The sequence below is a fragment of the Anastrepha obliqua genome, unplaced genomic scaffold (genome assembly GCF_027943255.1).
Source record: "Anastrepha obliqua isolate idAnaObli1 unplaced genomic scaffold, idAnaObli1_1.0 ptg000023l, whole genome shotgun sequence".
Lineage (NCBI taxonomy): Eukaryota > Metazoa > Arthropoda > Insecta > Diptera > Tephritidae > Anastrepha > Anastrepha obliqua.
The window spans coordinates 1,760,216-1,777,896 of NW_026562184.1; the positions used below are offsets into that span (position 1 = coordinate 1,760,216).

The 17,681-nt window shown below is 42.3% G+C and overlaps 1 protein-coding gene across 1 annotated transcript in view; it reads right to left on the reverse strand.

Annotated features, from left to right (window-relative positions):
* Window positions 1–2,282, reverse strand: part of LOC129251490 (ankyrin-3-like) — a 191,539-nt gene extending 189,257 nt beyond the window's left edge. Inside the window, exon 1 of the mRNA XM_054890825.1 lies at window positions 2,175–2,282. The gene's annotated coding sequence lies outside the window, so the exon portion shown is untranslated. The remainder of the gene's footprint in view (window positions 1–2,174) is intronic.
* Window positions 2,283–17,681: the final 15,399 nt, after the last annotated feature.

Sequence of the window (17,681 nt, forward strand, 5' to 3'; positions counted from 1 at the left end):
GGCTTGCAGTCGAAAGTAACTTCGAAAAACCAGTAGCGGTGGTTACCTGCTGACATCCAACGTCGGGACGTCAGTGGCAGAAAAGTTGTAGTTGGGTCATGCTACATTTGCAACGAGCAGCCTATTCGTAAGCGAAGAAAGACAAGAAAGTGTTGTGCCGAGTGCGAAAAGCGCGTTTGTGATGAGCAGTCAGTAAAAATCAATAAATGTTTACATTGCGACCAGTAATTTTGGATTACGCTAAAGATCAATCGTTAAGATTTAATTATTTATATGTATTTCTCTATTTATTACTTTTATTAATTTTTCACGCATGTGAAATGTGCAAATAGTGTAATGACAATGTTTCTTTTTTTCGAAATCATGTGGATCCATGAGGAGGCCTATCTCTTTCGTTCTGGATGCTGTAGCAAGTTAAACTCCTACCTATGCAGAATTGACCCCGACATACTAAACATATGTCCAGCATGTGAAGGCATCTCGCACTAACCACCTTTTCACATGCCCCATCAAACTTACTCATCTAAGACCCCCCTCCTGGACCCAACCTGTCGAAACAGCAAGTTTCCTGAGCCTATCGTTACATGAGCTAGACGAAGATGATCGGTTATCTAGATAACACTGACAGGGTCAGTATACTGCTACAACAACAACATCTACATATAACAAGAAGGGTAAAAATATTTTTCGCAGATGTATACAAATATAAAAATATAAAAAGAGAATGTAATAAAATAAGTTCAGAAAATAGATAATGCAAAAATATAAATATTATTAACATTTCAATTACACTGCTTCACTTTGCGGTCAAACTTGTAAAAGCCACTTGTCCGAGGAGTGAGAAAACAATCACCAGTCGCTTCTGTCCTTCACTCTTTTCCTTGTCTTTTCGCTCTCTGTCAAAATGTACATTTTTAACATACAAAAAATTGATAAAAATAGAAAAACTAAATAAATGTTTCTCTCAGCTGTGAAGAAAGTCGTTTTACATATCTACTTTCGGCATCATTTGTAAAAATGATTTGATATACACCTCTATCGCAGTGAGTTGTTACACACGCGCTTGCCACCAAGCAGTCATAAAAGGATCGTAAGAGTAATTTGTTGATCAAAATATAAAATCGTTCGTAAATTATAAAGAACGTAAAAATGCCTTCAAAACGGGCATCGTTTGAGGTGACTCGGTTGGTGTATTATAATTATAAAATAGGAAAAAGTGTTTAACAGTTATCAGAAATGTTTCAGCTAACCCGACAATCTATTTCTATACATAATAAATAGTACAAAAAATTGAAATAGATTGGAGCAAAAATCTGTGATAACATAAAGTAGGTAACAAAAACAAATTTGTAATGTAACGAACAGTGTATCCCATATATTCTAAATTATGCCTAATAACCAGACAAACATCAGATAAATTCCCGCTTATATCTATTTATTTAGCAGCAAACTGAATACTATTGTTCTTAGATTTGAAGTTTGTATTTGGAAGAAATTTCACAAAATTTGACTATGCGCACTGCAGTCTCACATCATAACATCTAAACTTGTTGAGGAATAACGCCTTACTGTTGGGCTGGGATATCAGGACATGAAAATCATGTTGGCAACGAATAGGCTACCTTAACAAATTACAAATACGTAAAAATTCAATAGACCAGAATTCTTTCGCGAGGGTACAAAACCCCACATGAAGAAAATTACCAACGACTGGGAAGACACGGAATTCATAAGACACTGGAGGAATTTATCCTACCTTTTAGAAAAGCATCAAATAGGTTCCTCTAGATAGAAAGGACTTCCGAACTCTCACTGGATCCTATGTATATACGGGACATTGTAGTTTTTATTATTATTTCAGGAACCTAAGACTAGTAGAACTAAGCATCTGTAGGTTTTGCGAACTGGGCGATGAAAAAACAGAGCACATCCTTTGTTATTGCGCAGCTTTCGTAAGACGAAGACACATTCACCAAAATGGTGTGACTCTTTATCCATTATAAGCCTTAGGCCATTAAATCCATTATCAAGTACAATAGACCACATCAGACGCCGCAGTGCGTCATTCTCCAATAATACTAAAACAGAACTAAAGGCGGTGGTGAGAAATACGTGTACCAAGTTTGGGCGAGTTTTATTATTACATAAAAAAATAAATAAAACACTCTACTCACTGCATTGCAAGCGTTTATATCTGTAATCTGTCCAGATTCTAAGAAATCCAATACTTTACATAGGTCACCACTCCGCGCTGCTCGAAGAAATGAAATAGTCGCATCATTCTGCAATACAGTTAATAATAATAAAAATAATATAATAATTTTAAAGCTTAGTATTCAAATAAATTAATTCTCCCAATATCAAAAGTTTAATATTTAATAGTTTAATGGAATATCGCCACGTCGCAGTTGCATGTGCAATATTACCAATATGCTGATCAACATTCTTAACTCGCTAATGCTGTGTCAGCACTTAATTGGATGCGGGTGTGGTGTAACTAACCAGATTATTGCCGAATTCGCAGTGATTTCGAAAACAATTGTGTTGACCACTTTCCTATTAAGTTAACTCCTTTCCTAGTGCCATGTCGCCTAGATTGTTTTTAATATGTGTGGAGGTTTGTTAACATATTCGTTTGCAAAATCCATGCGTTTTTTGATTGATTTCGGATATGTACGGTTTTCTACGTTCTACACGTCCACAATACCCATCTTTTTTAAGTATTTTACGTACAGTATCATCGTGCATACTGTACAGGAGAGTGACTTCTTCCTATGATTTGCCCAATTTCTTGGAAATATTTGCCTTCATTTCTAAGTTTCAGGATAATTTTTCTCTCGCCAACACTAATTCCCTTAGTTTTAAAAGCGATCGTTATTTCTTGTGCACAAACATTTAAAATAACTACAAAGTAACGTAGTCACAGCAAAATCAATTACAAATAAAAATAAAACCGTTATTGGATATGAATATGCCACTGCATACTGCGGGAAATCCCTGTTTTCATATGTACGGAAAATTTTTCTGTTTCGCCAAAGTCGACGCTATAAAACCTGAAACGCTTGAAAAGGTAATGACAAACAGAAAAAAGATCGCAGTTTGTGATTGTAAATAAAGGTGCACCATCTTTTATGTCGGTATGTAAACGCTGAATAACTTTATCATTTACCAACCGATCGACAGTACAATTTCAACCATGGATCGGTTTACACCGAAACATCCGAAATTGACGCTATAAAACCCGGAATGCTTGATAAGGTGATGACAAACAGAAAAAAGATCGCAGTTTGTGATTGCTTATAAAGGTGGCCACTTGATTAGTATTCAAAAAATAGTTTTAGTAAATTGTAAATAGCCAAACCAAATAAAAATACCTCACTCATACAAATCAGTTGCTTTTTCAAAGTTATTCAATGTTTTCTTACCGATATAAAAAATGGCGCACCCTATATGTATGTATTATATATTGTTACGAATTTGTTACGTTTTTATTCAAATAAAATGTCTAACAGTAATTCCTCTTAGTTCGGTCATTCGATTGCTAAATAAAAGTCTAAAATTAGTGGCAACACAACTGGCTTATTTTATGGTTAAGAGTGAATATCCTATGCTCGTGAATATCCTTCGTAAAGATTTCTTCGTCCACAAACTGGGTTTTGAGGGTTGTGTTGGGACTATCTTTCCAAGTAAGCTGGAAGAAGGAGAGAGCCAGTACGGATAACTCTATTTTGACCCACGAATCCAATATGAAGTCTGGAGTGGGAGCGGGGGCTTTCTCTAAATCAACCAATATTTCAGTCTCCTTTAAACTTCCGAAAACTAGTAGTGGTTTTCAAGCAGAGGTCCTCATGATCTTGCAGGCATACAAAATGCTTAGAATTTGCTACTTGGAGGGAGACATAAGTATCTTTTTCGATAGTCAAGCTGCGATCAGGGTCCCATCGTCGCCACGTTGCAGCTCTCTTTTGTTAAATCTTTCAAGGAGCAGATCAATCGTCTCGAACGTCCAGGAGATATTTCTCTTATCTAGGTCCCAGAGCATAGGGGCATAGAGTTTCCCGATGTGCTTGCCAGAAAAGGGTCGACAGAACCGGTTTCTGTTGTTCCCTTGACCGTGCTAAGTGTGCTTCATAACTCTCGTAATTTGTGGATTTGAAAACTCACATCTTCTGGCGAGATTTTTCTCCCCTTGTTTCGAGATAGAAATAAGGCAAAGATCTCTAGACGAACTACTTAGGCTTTCCTCTGTCCAGTGTTGCATTGTTGTTCACTACACACCACACCACTCAATTTCTTAATCACCTTGTAAGGACCTTCCAAGGACGCTTCAGTTTTGGAGAAGTATCTTTCCTTCTTTGCCGGTTATAAAGAAGTACCAAAATTCCCTTCGCTGATTTATTCGGAGTTCACTGCATGGTCAAAGCTATCATTCATTTTGTTACTCTTTAATTTGGTATGTTGCCTCACATGATGGTCTAACTCATCCGTGTCATCCAGCAGTGTTTTATACTACAACAGGGGCATTTCTTCCGAACGCAAAATTACCCGGAAGCCTTAAATCGCTTCTAAGATGGTCTTTACAAGAGATTGGCCTAAAGTTTCATGTACAGATGAGCGATAGGCCAACAAGAACGTTTGCATGTGTTTGTCCCAATTTCGTTGTCACTTTTCAATTACGTGCTCAGAAGTGCTCCTCCAGAGTGCCGTTGAATTTTTCGAAAATTCCATCCGATTTCGAGGGCAATGGTGTCGTACATGTTTTCCTAATTCCCATCAAGCAACACGTCTCTTTGTATACTGTGGATTCGAAGTTTCTTCTTTGGTCTGAATGCAATTCAATAAGTACTCCAAACCTAATCACCGAGGCCTGAACGAAAACCTCACCTAGTACTTTGGCCTCCTGATTTGGGAGAGGATACCTTTTGGCCATTTGCTCAAGTAGTTTGCATGTGTTTGTCCCAATTTCGTTGTCACTTTTCAATTACGTTTCAGAAGTGCTCCTCCAGAGTGCAGTTGAACTTTTCGAAAATTCCATCCGATTTCGAGGGCAATGGTGTTGTACATGTTTTCCTAATTCCCATCAAGCAACACGTCTCTTTGTATACTGTGGATTCGAAGTTTCTTCTTTGGTCTGAATGCAATTCAATAAGTACTCCAAACCTAATCACGGAGGCCTGAACGAAAACCTCACCTAGTACTTTGGCCTCCTGATTTGGGAGAGCGTACCTTTTGGCCATTTGCTCAAGTAGTCTATAGTAACGATCACATATTTGTCGACGGAGTCGATTCCTAGAAGACCTCCACTTAACCCATTATGGAATTTCTTTAACAGGGATATTACATTGGATTTAAAAACCATAATTACATCAGGAGAATGATTTCCATCTTCACTTCCCCACACGCGATGCAGAGCTCTATCACATATTTTAAGGCTATTACACTGCACCCAAAACGCCTTAGCCACAGGATTTTCTATATTTATTTCAGGTCCAGATATACTGTCTACAGCATCTTTCCCTTCCATGGTCTCTCCCAAGTTAGTTCCCACACATCATCAGGTTGCGACTGCATTAATCTGATATCAACTATCTCTTCAGATGTATTGACTTTGGAACAATGCATACACTCTATACCACAAGGTCGTCGAGAGAGTGTATCAGTATTTCCATGTTGTTCCCCTTGCCGAAGTCGGAATTTTGCAGCTCTACCGTGCAATTTTTCCTTCTGGATGCTTGAATTGGAGTAACCATCTCAATGCTGCATGGACGATTGTTAACTGGAATAGTTGACCACACCGATATTTGTGAAAATGTTTTACGTATTCCAGGACAGCTAACAGTTTACGTCTTGTCGCGCAGTAATTCATCTTCGAATATCCGAGAACTGTGCTACAGTAAGAGATCATTTCTTCTTGCCCACTAATGATCTGTAAAGTACTCCTACTATTACGAAAGCGCTAGCATCTGTATCTGCAACGACCTTTTTTTCCGCGGCTGGATACGCTAAAAAAGGCGTAGTACAAAGCAGCTCTTTCAGTTGCACAAACGCATCCCCTTGGTATTTGTACCACACAAAAGCGCAGTTATTTTTATTGATATTGTGGAGAGTTCGGGCAACATTTGCGACTCATGGTCCTAGGAAAATTCGTACTTCGTGAACATTTAATGGTCGTGGCCCCACGTTTACATTTGTTGTTGCTTTAACAGTAATAGAAGCCCCGTCAGTGTAGGGTGTATCACCGATCGTCTTTGTCGGGCTCATCTAACGGTAGGCCCAGGAAACATGCGGAGTTAGATGAGTAGATTTTAAAGGGCCTGTGAAAAGGTGGTTAGTGTCGTACGGGGTGCCTTCACATGCCGGACATATGTTTGGTATGTCGGGTTCAATTCTGGATAGGTAGGAGTTTAGCCTGCTACAGTATCCAGAACGTAATTGTGTCAGTGTTCCGGGTGTCTCGCGGGAAAGCTGGAGCTCTTCATCTGCTATAGATGGTGGCTGGATTCCGATTACGGCATTCAGTGGACGGAAGCTTAAGAAGGTGGTGACGGTCTCCCGGTGAATGTCGTTTAATGACTGTCTAGGCTGGCGAAAATCCTCCACTGAACCCTCCCCGAGGGTGCCAGCTGGTAACAAGTACCACAGTTTTCCTATTTTCAGGAGGTACTTAGCTAAGTTAAGGGTACTATGGGTAGGGTTCGATACTCCTCAATAGTACAGCACTACTCAAAGTACCTTTAACGTGGTCGGGGGTGAAGGGCTGGATTAAGGTGTGATGCGACGTGCCGAGAATCTATCAGGCTTGGGGCCCTTCTAATAAAAAACCAAGTCTCGAACGGAGCTTACGGATAACTGGCGCCCTCCGTAATAACTAGCCTTACCCGTGTAATTCGGAGCTATGCACGAGCGGACATCCTTTCTCCGACACTCGTGGGTCCAAAATGCAAAGATACTATAATAAAATAAACAAAAAAAAGGAGATCGGTCCTCCTTCTAATAGACCGACAGGAACAAACAGTTCCGCAACAAGAGCAACGGTCGCACCGAGCTCAAAGAAAACGCCATCCATCGGCTTAATAAGTCGATCGAAACATATAGCGGCAGCCTCAGCGAAAGCAAGGACAGCTGACACACACTCAGAACTGGACACAGGTCCAAGTACAAGTAGGGGGGCACTAGCCCGGCAGTCAACTGCGATTCAGCCCCCAAAAACGGTCCCGACCGGAAGCAATGCTACTGCTAGCTCCGGCACCGAAGGATGGCCGCTTGTGAGGGTGGTAGACACAGCGAAACGAGCTACCAGGATCGCAGAAACGCAGCTAGGCTCCTAAGGAGGGTGCACGAAACTCACCCAAAGGAAGGTGAAATGTCACAGGAGTTGAAAGAGGCGATTGAAAGAGCGAAAGCGATCATTCCTGATTTCAACCCCGACTTCAAACCAACACAATCGGCTCCAAAACGACAGCGGTCCTTGGAGGATAATAAGCCAAACGCAAAAAGGCACAAATCAATGGGCGTGACGCCCAGAAGATCATTTGCGGAGGTTGCAAAGGACCGCCTTATCATAGGAGTCCTGGACAAGAACCACCCGGAAGGTATGATCCCCAAGGCCCAGTGGAAATGGATAGAGGCCGAGCTAATGAAAGTGGCACTGAAGGTTATTCTGGAGAACCCCGGCCCCCCGCCTGCGTGCGAAGACTTAGGCTGGCACCAAGGCCAGACAAAAATAATAGCGTGCGACGATGAGAGATCGGTTCAACTGTATAAAGAGGCCATCTCCAAAGTCGGCGAAGTGTATCCAAATGCCAAGCTAGTGGTCGTGGACAGGAAGGAGCAAGGGTTTGGTTACCTTCAACCGTCGAAGACCCGGAAGAGATTATGAAGCTCATTCGGGTCTGCAATCCAGATATCCCGACGCAGGAGTTGAGGTAAACGCGGAAGAATCGAAAGAGCAGGAGCGCGCCACCATGCAGGCTCTCCTGCTCCTCACAGAGAACTCAATCGAACCTTTAGCGAAATGCGATGGGCAACTGAGATACGGTTTTGTAAAGGTGAAGCTTCACATTTATAAAACCGACACGGATGCAATTGAGTTCCTCGCCACGAAAGAAGGTGAAAAGCCCATGGGCGAATTAGAACCCATGAGCGAAACCGAGGCAATGAGCGAAGACGACCAGCCCACCGAAGAAGAATACGCCTCTTCAGGCTCAGAAATGGGGTTAGGGAGGCTGTACTTCAAACGGGAGGGTAAGTATCCCACACAACAGCGTAAGTATTCCGAAAGGGAACTTTTATGCGAAAGCAAAGAAGACGCAGACATAACGCTAACAGCTGATGCATCTTCTACAGATAAACCTACATCACTGTAAGGAAGCCTGCCTTGCCCTCCTGGATCGTCTGGCAGAAGATCAGCCGGACGTAGTCCTCATCCAGGAACCCTGGGTACGGAATGGCGAAATCTGCGGTCTGAGGACATCAGGGTATAAAGTATACAAGACCAATTGTGAAGGTACTAAAAGAGCATGCATAATGGCAAAAGCACATCTTAATATTATATATTTATGATTCAAAATTTCAGTAACGCAGATACTACGACGGTTAGCTGGGAAGTGAGCGGAAGCAATATCTGGCTAACCTCGTTCTATTTTGCCGGAGACGACACAAGTCCACTGCCGTCGCCGCTAATAAGAAGCCTTGTAGAAGACTGCAAAGCACACAACCGCAAACTAGCCCTAGGAGGTGATGCCAATGCCCACCATACCGTATGGGGGAGCTCGGATACAATCGAACGGGGTGAGTCTCTCTTTAATTATATTATATGTAGTAAGCTTTTAGTGTGTAACAAAGGCAACGAACCTACATTTATTACGCGCAATAGACAAGAAGTTCTTGATATTACGCTAGCATGTCAAACCCTCTACGGAAAGATGACGCAGTGGAGGGTTCTGAATGAACACTCTTACTCCGATCATCGCTACTTAGAAATAAAATTTGGGGGAAACAACTCACGCGCCCCGCCCGCCAGCAGGAAGTTGAAAAATATCAACTGGCACATATATAAACGGGAACTTAAGGAAAGACTTCCAAATTCCCAAAATATTACTATTGAAGACAGAGAATCATTGAACGAACACGTACAAATCCTTACGGAAGTCTGTAGAACTGCGCTTAACAAGGCTTGCCCTTTAATTAAGTATAAGGGGAAGAAAAAGCCGCCCTGGTTGTCAGAAGACCTGCCTACATTAAGAAACGACAGCAGAAGACAGTTTAATAGAGCGAAAGCGACACGAGAGAGTAAAGACTGGGACTGCTACTACAGTAAGCTAAAAATTTACAAAAAAGAAGTTAGGAAAGCGAAAAGGTCTGGTTGGAGAACGTTCTGTGGAGAAATCGAAGGAACCACAGAGGCTTTCAGATTAAATCCTTTCAAAAAAACACTATACTACCGGATACCTCCAAAAACCGGACAGGAGTTGGACTACTTCGAGTGACGAAACTCTGAAGTTGCTAGTGGACACACACTTTCCCAGCAACGAATCATCTAACGTGTTAAACAACAATGGTACAGAAAGACCAAACTCAGACATTGAAGAAATAATCACTGAAACCAGGAAAACCTGGGCAGTGAACACGTTCAAACCATTTAAATCACCGGGCCCAGATGGATTATTCCCGGCCTAAATACAACGTTCACTCAACTACATCATGGAGTGGTTGGTCAATGTATAATAAAGAATTCACACTGGTAGCCTTTCTAGATATCGAGGGCGCATTCAACAACATCCTACCGGATACCATAATAAAGGCACTGACGGATTTCGGGATCTCTGGTGCTCTGGTTGAATTCATCAAAAACATGATCTTGAGCAGATTTGTGATCGCAACCCTAGGGGCCTCAGAGATCAAGAAAAAAGTTAGCAGAGGAACACCTCAAGGCGGTGTGCTGTCCCCTCTCCTATGGGTGCTGGCACTAAACTCATTGCTAAAGAGCCTAGAGGAGAGAGGACAACACGTCGTAGCATATGCGGACGATGTTGCAATGGTAGTAAGAGGGAAATTCCCCAATACACTTAGAGAAGTCATGCAAGATTTACTAAACATGGTTGAAAACTGGTCAAAAGCAAATGGGCTAAGAGTCAACCCCAATAAAACGGAACTCATCCTATTTACCAGGAAACATAAAATTCCAAATATAGCTCCTCCGACCCTAGATGGAACGGCTCTGTCATTTAGTGATGAGGCCCGCTACTTAGGTCTAATACTAGACCGAAAGCTAACTTGGAAGGCAAATGTCGAAGATAGAGTAAAAAGGGCGACAATAGCACTATACTCTTGTAAACAGCTGATAGGACTAAGTTGGGGTCTCTCCCCATCTATCGTATATTGGCTTTACACAGCAATTGTCAGACCAATCTTAACATACGGCATATTAGTATGGTGGCCGGCTTTAGATAAATTGTACATAAAAATAACCATGGTACACGAACAAAGAATGGCCAGTCTTTGCATCTGCGGGGCCCTTACAACCACACCCACAGATGCACTAAATATTATGTTTAACATTTTACCAATAGAGCAGTACGGTAAGCAAACAGCTGCCAAAGCAACTCTCAGACTAAGAGAAATCGGCCTACTCAGAACGTACCAAAGAGGACACTCCTTCATTTTAGAACAATTCTCCTGCATTCCCAGCACAACGGATTTCTGTAGGACCAAGGACATCAATTTTAATAAATCCTTTGTCACAGTATTTCCTTGCAAAGAGGAATGGGATAACGGGCTCATTGTTAAGATAAATGACTTAAACATCTACACAGATGGCTCAAAACTGGACAACTAAATAGGTGTAGGGGTCAACTCCGATAAACTCGGAGTATGGCAATCATTTCACTTACCTGATCATTGCAGTGTATTTCAGACGGAAGTCGCTGCCATAAAAGAGGGACTTATAGAAATAAAAACGAGAGTATTATCCGCAAATGAAGTCTTCATTTACTCGGACAGTCAAGCAGCAATAAAAGCGCTGGAATCAAAAACACACTCGTCAAAAACAGTTCTAGAATGTTTTAAACTACTAGATGACGTATCTCAGTGCTACAAGGTGCACCTTATCTGGATACCAGGCCACAGGAACATCGCAGGAAACTGTAAGGCGGATGAACTTGCAAGAACCGGTACAACGCTCGATCTCGAACCGGATAAGGCGCTGATACCCATGCCCATAGCCACTTGTAAACAAGGTAAATACAATCTGGCAAAACCTCACAACATGCGAACTAAGCAGACAGACATGGCCGAACTGGAACAGCGGTCGATCGAAGATCTTGCTAAGATTCAACAGAGAATCTATAAGAAAAATGATAGGTATTTTAACTGGTCATTGTTTAATAGGCAGCCACGCTAGAAGGTTAGGACTACCTTACTTCGATTTCTGTAGAAGCTGTCTTAATACAGAAGAAGAGGAAACAGTCAGACACCTTTTATGTGAGTGTGAAAGCCTAGCTATGAGAAGGCTGCGCACTCTCGATACAGCATTTCTAACCGATGTAGCGGACATAGCCCATCTAAAACTAACGAAGCTCTGCTCGTTTATCAAAGCAACCGGATGGTTTGAAAAGGAACACGTAGAGTAAGGATAAGCTCCAGTGGTATCACAATGGACCTGCCGAAGGTCTAAGTGTGTCTTACGACAACCACCCTACCTACCTACCTACTGTCTAAAAACTGTCTGATCCAGTAGGTTTTTGTTAGTTTTTTCCTGGATCTCGTCGGCATAGTTTAAAAGGTGTATCCTGACGTGTCTAGGAGGCGGCTTGGCTCAAGCAGGTGTTTCCAAGGATGAAACATGCGATAGCACCCAAACAGGAACTGCTTGCTGAGCAGTTTGTTGTGCTCCATGACAGGGAGCATCAGTGCCTCATTGTGAAGGTGTTGAATTGGGGGCATCAGGAGGCAACCGGTCGCTGTCCGAATAGCAGTATTTTGGCATGTCTGCAGATTTATCCACTGCGTGTCACTGGTTCCAGGCGACCACACAGGCGCAGCATAGTTCAGAACCGGCCGGCCTATTGCGTTAACCCTTTCAATACGAATTTTTTTTAAGGGGAAAAAATATTTAACCATGAAAAGTTATTACTAGTGATCTAAATAGTATATCCTCTTGTATAAATAAAGAAATTATTTCTAGGAATTGAGAAAATGTCCTGGGAAAACATTGTCCCACCTGTAATGAACACTCAGTAGATCTATAATTGTCGTTTTTCCACTAACTGACCTAGCACGTGCTACGATTTAACTACGACTGCAAAACATGTGTAGAGAAAAATGCAAAGTATAACGGGTCATACGGAGCATAATTGATGGTATATCTCGTAAAAAACTGATGGGAAGAAAATACACAGCGATGCAAAGAAATATTTGGCATTTAGTAAAACGAAAACACTCATTGGGACATATGTGTCCCGTTAGTATTGAAAGGGTTAAATGTCGATAGCAACAATTCTTTGCATTTGCCCAAAGTGCTGCCGGCAACCGATGTGAGGACCTTGTTGCGATTTTGGACTTTAGTGGCAATAGCGGTAATATGCGCAGGGAAGGAAAGCAACCTGTCAAAGGTCACATCCAAAGTTTTGGGATTGTTTACTGTCCTGATTGGTGTGTCATCGACTTTAACCTTGAGAGGCAGTTTGACCTCCTTTGTCCAGGTGATAAAGAAGATCGCCGTGGACTTAAAGGGGGAAAGTTGTAGATTCCTCGTAGTGAAAAACCAAGAAAGGCCGGTGAGATAATTGAACACTTTGTCATTGTCCGACGTCATTATCGTGCAGTCGTCAGCATGTGAGACCAGGGAGATTCCCTCTGGTGGTTGGGGGAGTTTCGAGATGTAGAAGCTGAACAGCAAGGGTGAGGGGACACCACCCTGCGGTACATCTTGCTTAATCTTCCTCCGCTTTGATGTTAAGTCTCGAAAAATCACTGACGCATGACGACCGCTCAGGTAGTTTGCGGGCCACCTCTTCAGCCCTTCAGGTCCAACGCTACAATGACGCTCCTCTCGCAGTGGCGGTTTTGGTTAAGCCCGCGGTTTATCTGGGCGTTTATGGCGATGAGTGCAGTGGTGGTGCTATGCACTTGTCGGAAACCGTGCTGATGTGGGACTGGCGACAAGTGTTTCGTGAAGAGTGGGAGTTTGAGGGCTTGAAGTGTTTTCACCACTGTGGAACATCAGCGCGTTCAGTCCGTCAGGGCCAATGGCTTTTGATAATTTTGCTGGAAATCGCATATCTTCCTCCTGCAACTATATGAAGCTTGTAGCAAACCATTGATTCCAAATTACCGCATATCAAGTCTTACTGCGAAAACAGCAAGTTCCTTCTTGTTGAGATTCCGGGTCCTTCCTGTCTGGATTCCGGGTCCTTCCTGGTACTGGGTAACGATCTTGTGTCTCCCTAGGTGCCGTCTTCACCTACATCTGGGGCAAATCCATTTCCGTGTACAGGATAAGGGGGAGGACAAAGCGTAAATATACTCAGTCTCATGATTGAAGTAATATTCACACAGATAAATCTGCAGCACAGCATAGCGTTTACGGCTCTCTTGTGCCGTAGGCATGCAAAACTGCAAGCAAACCCACACATAATACTAATACAAGGTGCTATGTCGTGGGGACAAATACTTCATTGTGAAGGGAATGTGAGACCGCGAGCATGTATTATCAAGCCGAGGTTGATCGAACACACGATGTTAGAAGAGCTATGCTCCGGAGATATCGTTGTTGCAAAGATAAACTACTGGAAGAGTGGGAACAGTGTCGAAGCGATCATAATTTTGACCTACTTACCCTACGACTCTTTGCAGCCACCTCCTTCGAGGGAGCTAAGAGAAGTGGTCAAGTATTCAGAATCCAATAATCTGGTGCTAATAGTGGGCTGTGACGCAAATTCACAGAACATTGTATGGGGATGCACCAAAAGCAACCCCAGTGGCCTCAAGTTACTGTATTTTATCCTGGCATCCGATTATATCATTCAAAACACTGGTACCAAACCAACTTTTGTGACCAAAAGGAGACAAGAGGTAATTGATTTAACACTTACCAATAGGTCAGTTGAAAACAAAATCAACCGATGGCGAGTTTTCGAAGAGGACTCTCTTTCTGATCATCGTCTTATCGAATTCCGACTCGGAATTGATACGATATCAATACCTTCCGGTAGGAATCCTCGAAATGTGGACTGGGACAGGTAAGGTGAGCTTGTAACAGAGCGATTGCCAAACCGGAAAAAACTCAAATTAGTAGAAATGATTGAAGATGCTACTAAGAAATTAGAAGGTACTTTAATCAAATGCTTTGAGGAACTGTGCCCACTCAGGCAAAGTACACAGGGGAAAGCGATTCCTTGGTGGAACCCTAAACCGTCGAAACTTCATGTACGGTCCAGAAAACTTCTTAATAAGACCTTAAAGACCCAAACAGAAGAAGACTAATTATCGACTTACACAGAGAGAATATAAGAAAAAAGTACGGAAAGCCAAACTTGAATCCTATAGAAATTTCTGCAGTAACGTCGAAGGAATGTGGGAAACAGCGACACTTTGTAAGGTCTTTCATTTAGACCGCTCAGTAAGGCTGGGTTCCATTTGAAAACCTGATGGTTCATACACCACTTCAAAATCGGAAACGTTTAATGCTCTACTCGAAACCCATTTTCCGGGTAGTAGAACTCTCTCTGAAGTAGAGAGTGGCATGAACAATAACGGTAGCAATGATGGAACCTGTAGGAACAGCTGGTATATTGCTAGTCGGATAGTGACAAAAGAATCGATAAGGTTTTCCTTGTCTTCTTTGAGAACTTTAAGTCCCCTGGACCTGACCGAATATATCCAGCAATGCTTAAAAAAGGAGGAGACAGGCTGAAAAAGATTTTCACAGCCTGTCTTGCACTTGGTTATATACCATCCCAATGGCGACGCGTAAGAGTAGTATTTATTCCGAAACCAGGAAAAAACGACTATCGTTCATGTTGAAAAGTCTAGAACCAGCGGTCGAGAAACATATTCGAGTGGGGATATTGCCGAGAAGTCTACTTAGTAGAAATCAATACGCTTACCACAGTGGAAAATCAAGAGAATCAGCCTTACACGATCTTGTTAGCAAGATTGAAGCCGGGATGGAAGCTGATGAATACACAAATGGCGTGTTCGTGGGCTTTTGATAATGCCACTTTCGGCTCAATATGTTCTTCTGCCGCACGACATGGAGTTAATCAAACCATTGTAAAATGGATATATTCCGTGCTCTCTGAGAGGCTGTTAACCGCTGATGGGAGCGGTGACAAACTACTCACCGTCAGGGCCAAGCAAGCATGTCCCCAAAGGGGTGTTCTTTCTCCGCTGCTGTGGTGCTTGTTCGTAGACTCTCTACTAGCGGGGATGCAGGAGCTCGGTTTTCATGTCTAAGAATATGCGGACGATGTCTGTGCGCTAACATTGGGTAAATCCTTAAGGAGGCTTTGCTCGAAAGTGCAAAGGATTCTGGAAAAAATCGATGACTGGTGCATGAGATAAGGTCTTCCGTTAATCCGAACAAAACCACCAGTCTTGTTTACGAGAAAACGGAAATTGGATGGACTCAGTCTTCCAACATTGCAAGGTGTGACCCTTGGTCTTTCCGATGAAGTTAAATATCTAGAAGTAATATTGGATAAGAAGCTGATGCCACAGAGCCTTTGGTAAAACTTGGGGTCTGAAACCTGCTGTGCTCCTATGGGTATACACAGCACTTATCAAACCAATCATCACTTACGCCTCGGCGGTCTGGTGGCGACGGAGCATGGTTAAGTTTACTATACAGGCTCCAAAGAAGCGTATGTTTATGCATTACGAAAAATTTTATGTCAGCAATCCAGAATGCATTCAGGGAGGTTTGGCGGAGAACGGAAAACAAACCTCAAAATTGTTCAAGAATGTAAGAAGAAGCTTAATTCTGTCGCAAGACAAAACAGGCTTGTACTTATATGGGTTCCAGGACACTCCGGTTTTCAAGGAAACGAAATTACCGATGAATTGGCCAACCGTGGTTCAATGGTTCCCCCACAAGGGCCAGAGCTAATAATCGGAATCAGTTCCGCAGGAATCATGAGTGGGATCAGCTATTACTTATGCAAACTACATAAAGAACGATGGACCGGTCTAGAACGCTGCAGAACGGCAAGTATTTTGTGACAAGTCCGAACTGAAAACTGTCAAACTTCCTACTAAAACTTGGAAGGAAAGACGTTCGGTTGATTGTCGGTATTATTACAGGACACAACTCATGGGGTCAGCATATTACCATATAGCCATCATATGCCTACATCAGAGGAACCTGGATGCAGTTACCTGTTGTGTTTTCGAACATAAACGCGGCTCTAACCAGAAGTTATACTTTTGTGGTCGCAGGGCGTGCCCCACATACCATTGGTGTGACGGCACCTTTGAGATGTTTCTTACATTCTAATTTCAATCTCCTTCCAAAAAACTAAAATATAAATAAATAAAATCTCCTAGTGCTTCTTGGCTCGACCTTTTCAAATTTCAAAAAATTTCAAGTCTAACTGGATCATCGAGTTCGTTGCAGTTGTATCCAGAGTAAGCACCTGGGATCGACCATTTATAGTTCCCCTTACCGTCAAGTTGTTATTTTTCCCATCCAATTCGGGAGACGGAGACTGTTGGTCATTCAGTCGTGTGAACCACTTCTCGGTCTTTACAGCTCGTTCGTTTAAGTTTAATGGCTGCTGTGTCTCGGGAGCGCAATTAGCAGTCTAAGCGCTTCGCTTTCTTCTACCTGAGTTCGTCTTCAGTTGGATGCGGTCTCACCGCAGTTTATCGCACTTTAAACCCGAGCTTCTCAGTAATAGTGTAATTTGAACATCTGGAACATTTGATGCTTGTGATCACTTACGTAGCGTATCTCTATTGCTGCCATCATACTCTCGCAATTACCCCGTTCGGCTTCTGGAATTGCCTGCAGCACTTCGGCGGCGGAACGCTTAAGCAACACAACCGAAACAGAAACTTTGTTTGCAGTACCCCAGAGATTTGTTGTTGCTGTTGTTTCGAACTCGAGCTTAAATATCGGGAATTATATAGAGCTTCGAAAGATGGGTATTTTACTTAGCGACCACTGGTGTAAATATTTTGACGATTTAATTGTACTTCACAGAGGCGAGTCTTCACTGCTTCTATCTCAGTCTCAATCGTTTCCAGTTGCGGCGTCCTATGAGTCTTTCTGCTTCCAATTTGGATACACGCGTATCCTCTTTCTTCAACTGCACATTTATCTTCGATGACAATTTATCTTTCGTGACATCTGCGACGACATTTCCGCTGATTATCGCGACCATACTTTCGTCATATTGATGTCGACTGCATTTCCGATGCTATTTATAACAATATTTGTGACATCTGTGACATTTTATTTATTTTTGTTTTTATCAAACATACAATCACACGTTATTTTAAACTCTTAGAAATAATGAATACTATTCCTTATAATAATATAGTGTAAGTACACATAAAAATAATGCATATCGAGTTAGCAGAGGGACTCAGCAGGATATAAACTATATAAAGAATGTTGAAATTGGGAAGGTATTGAAATAGCAGGGAAGAGAAAAGGGGAAAAGAAGGATATATGTGCA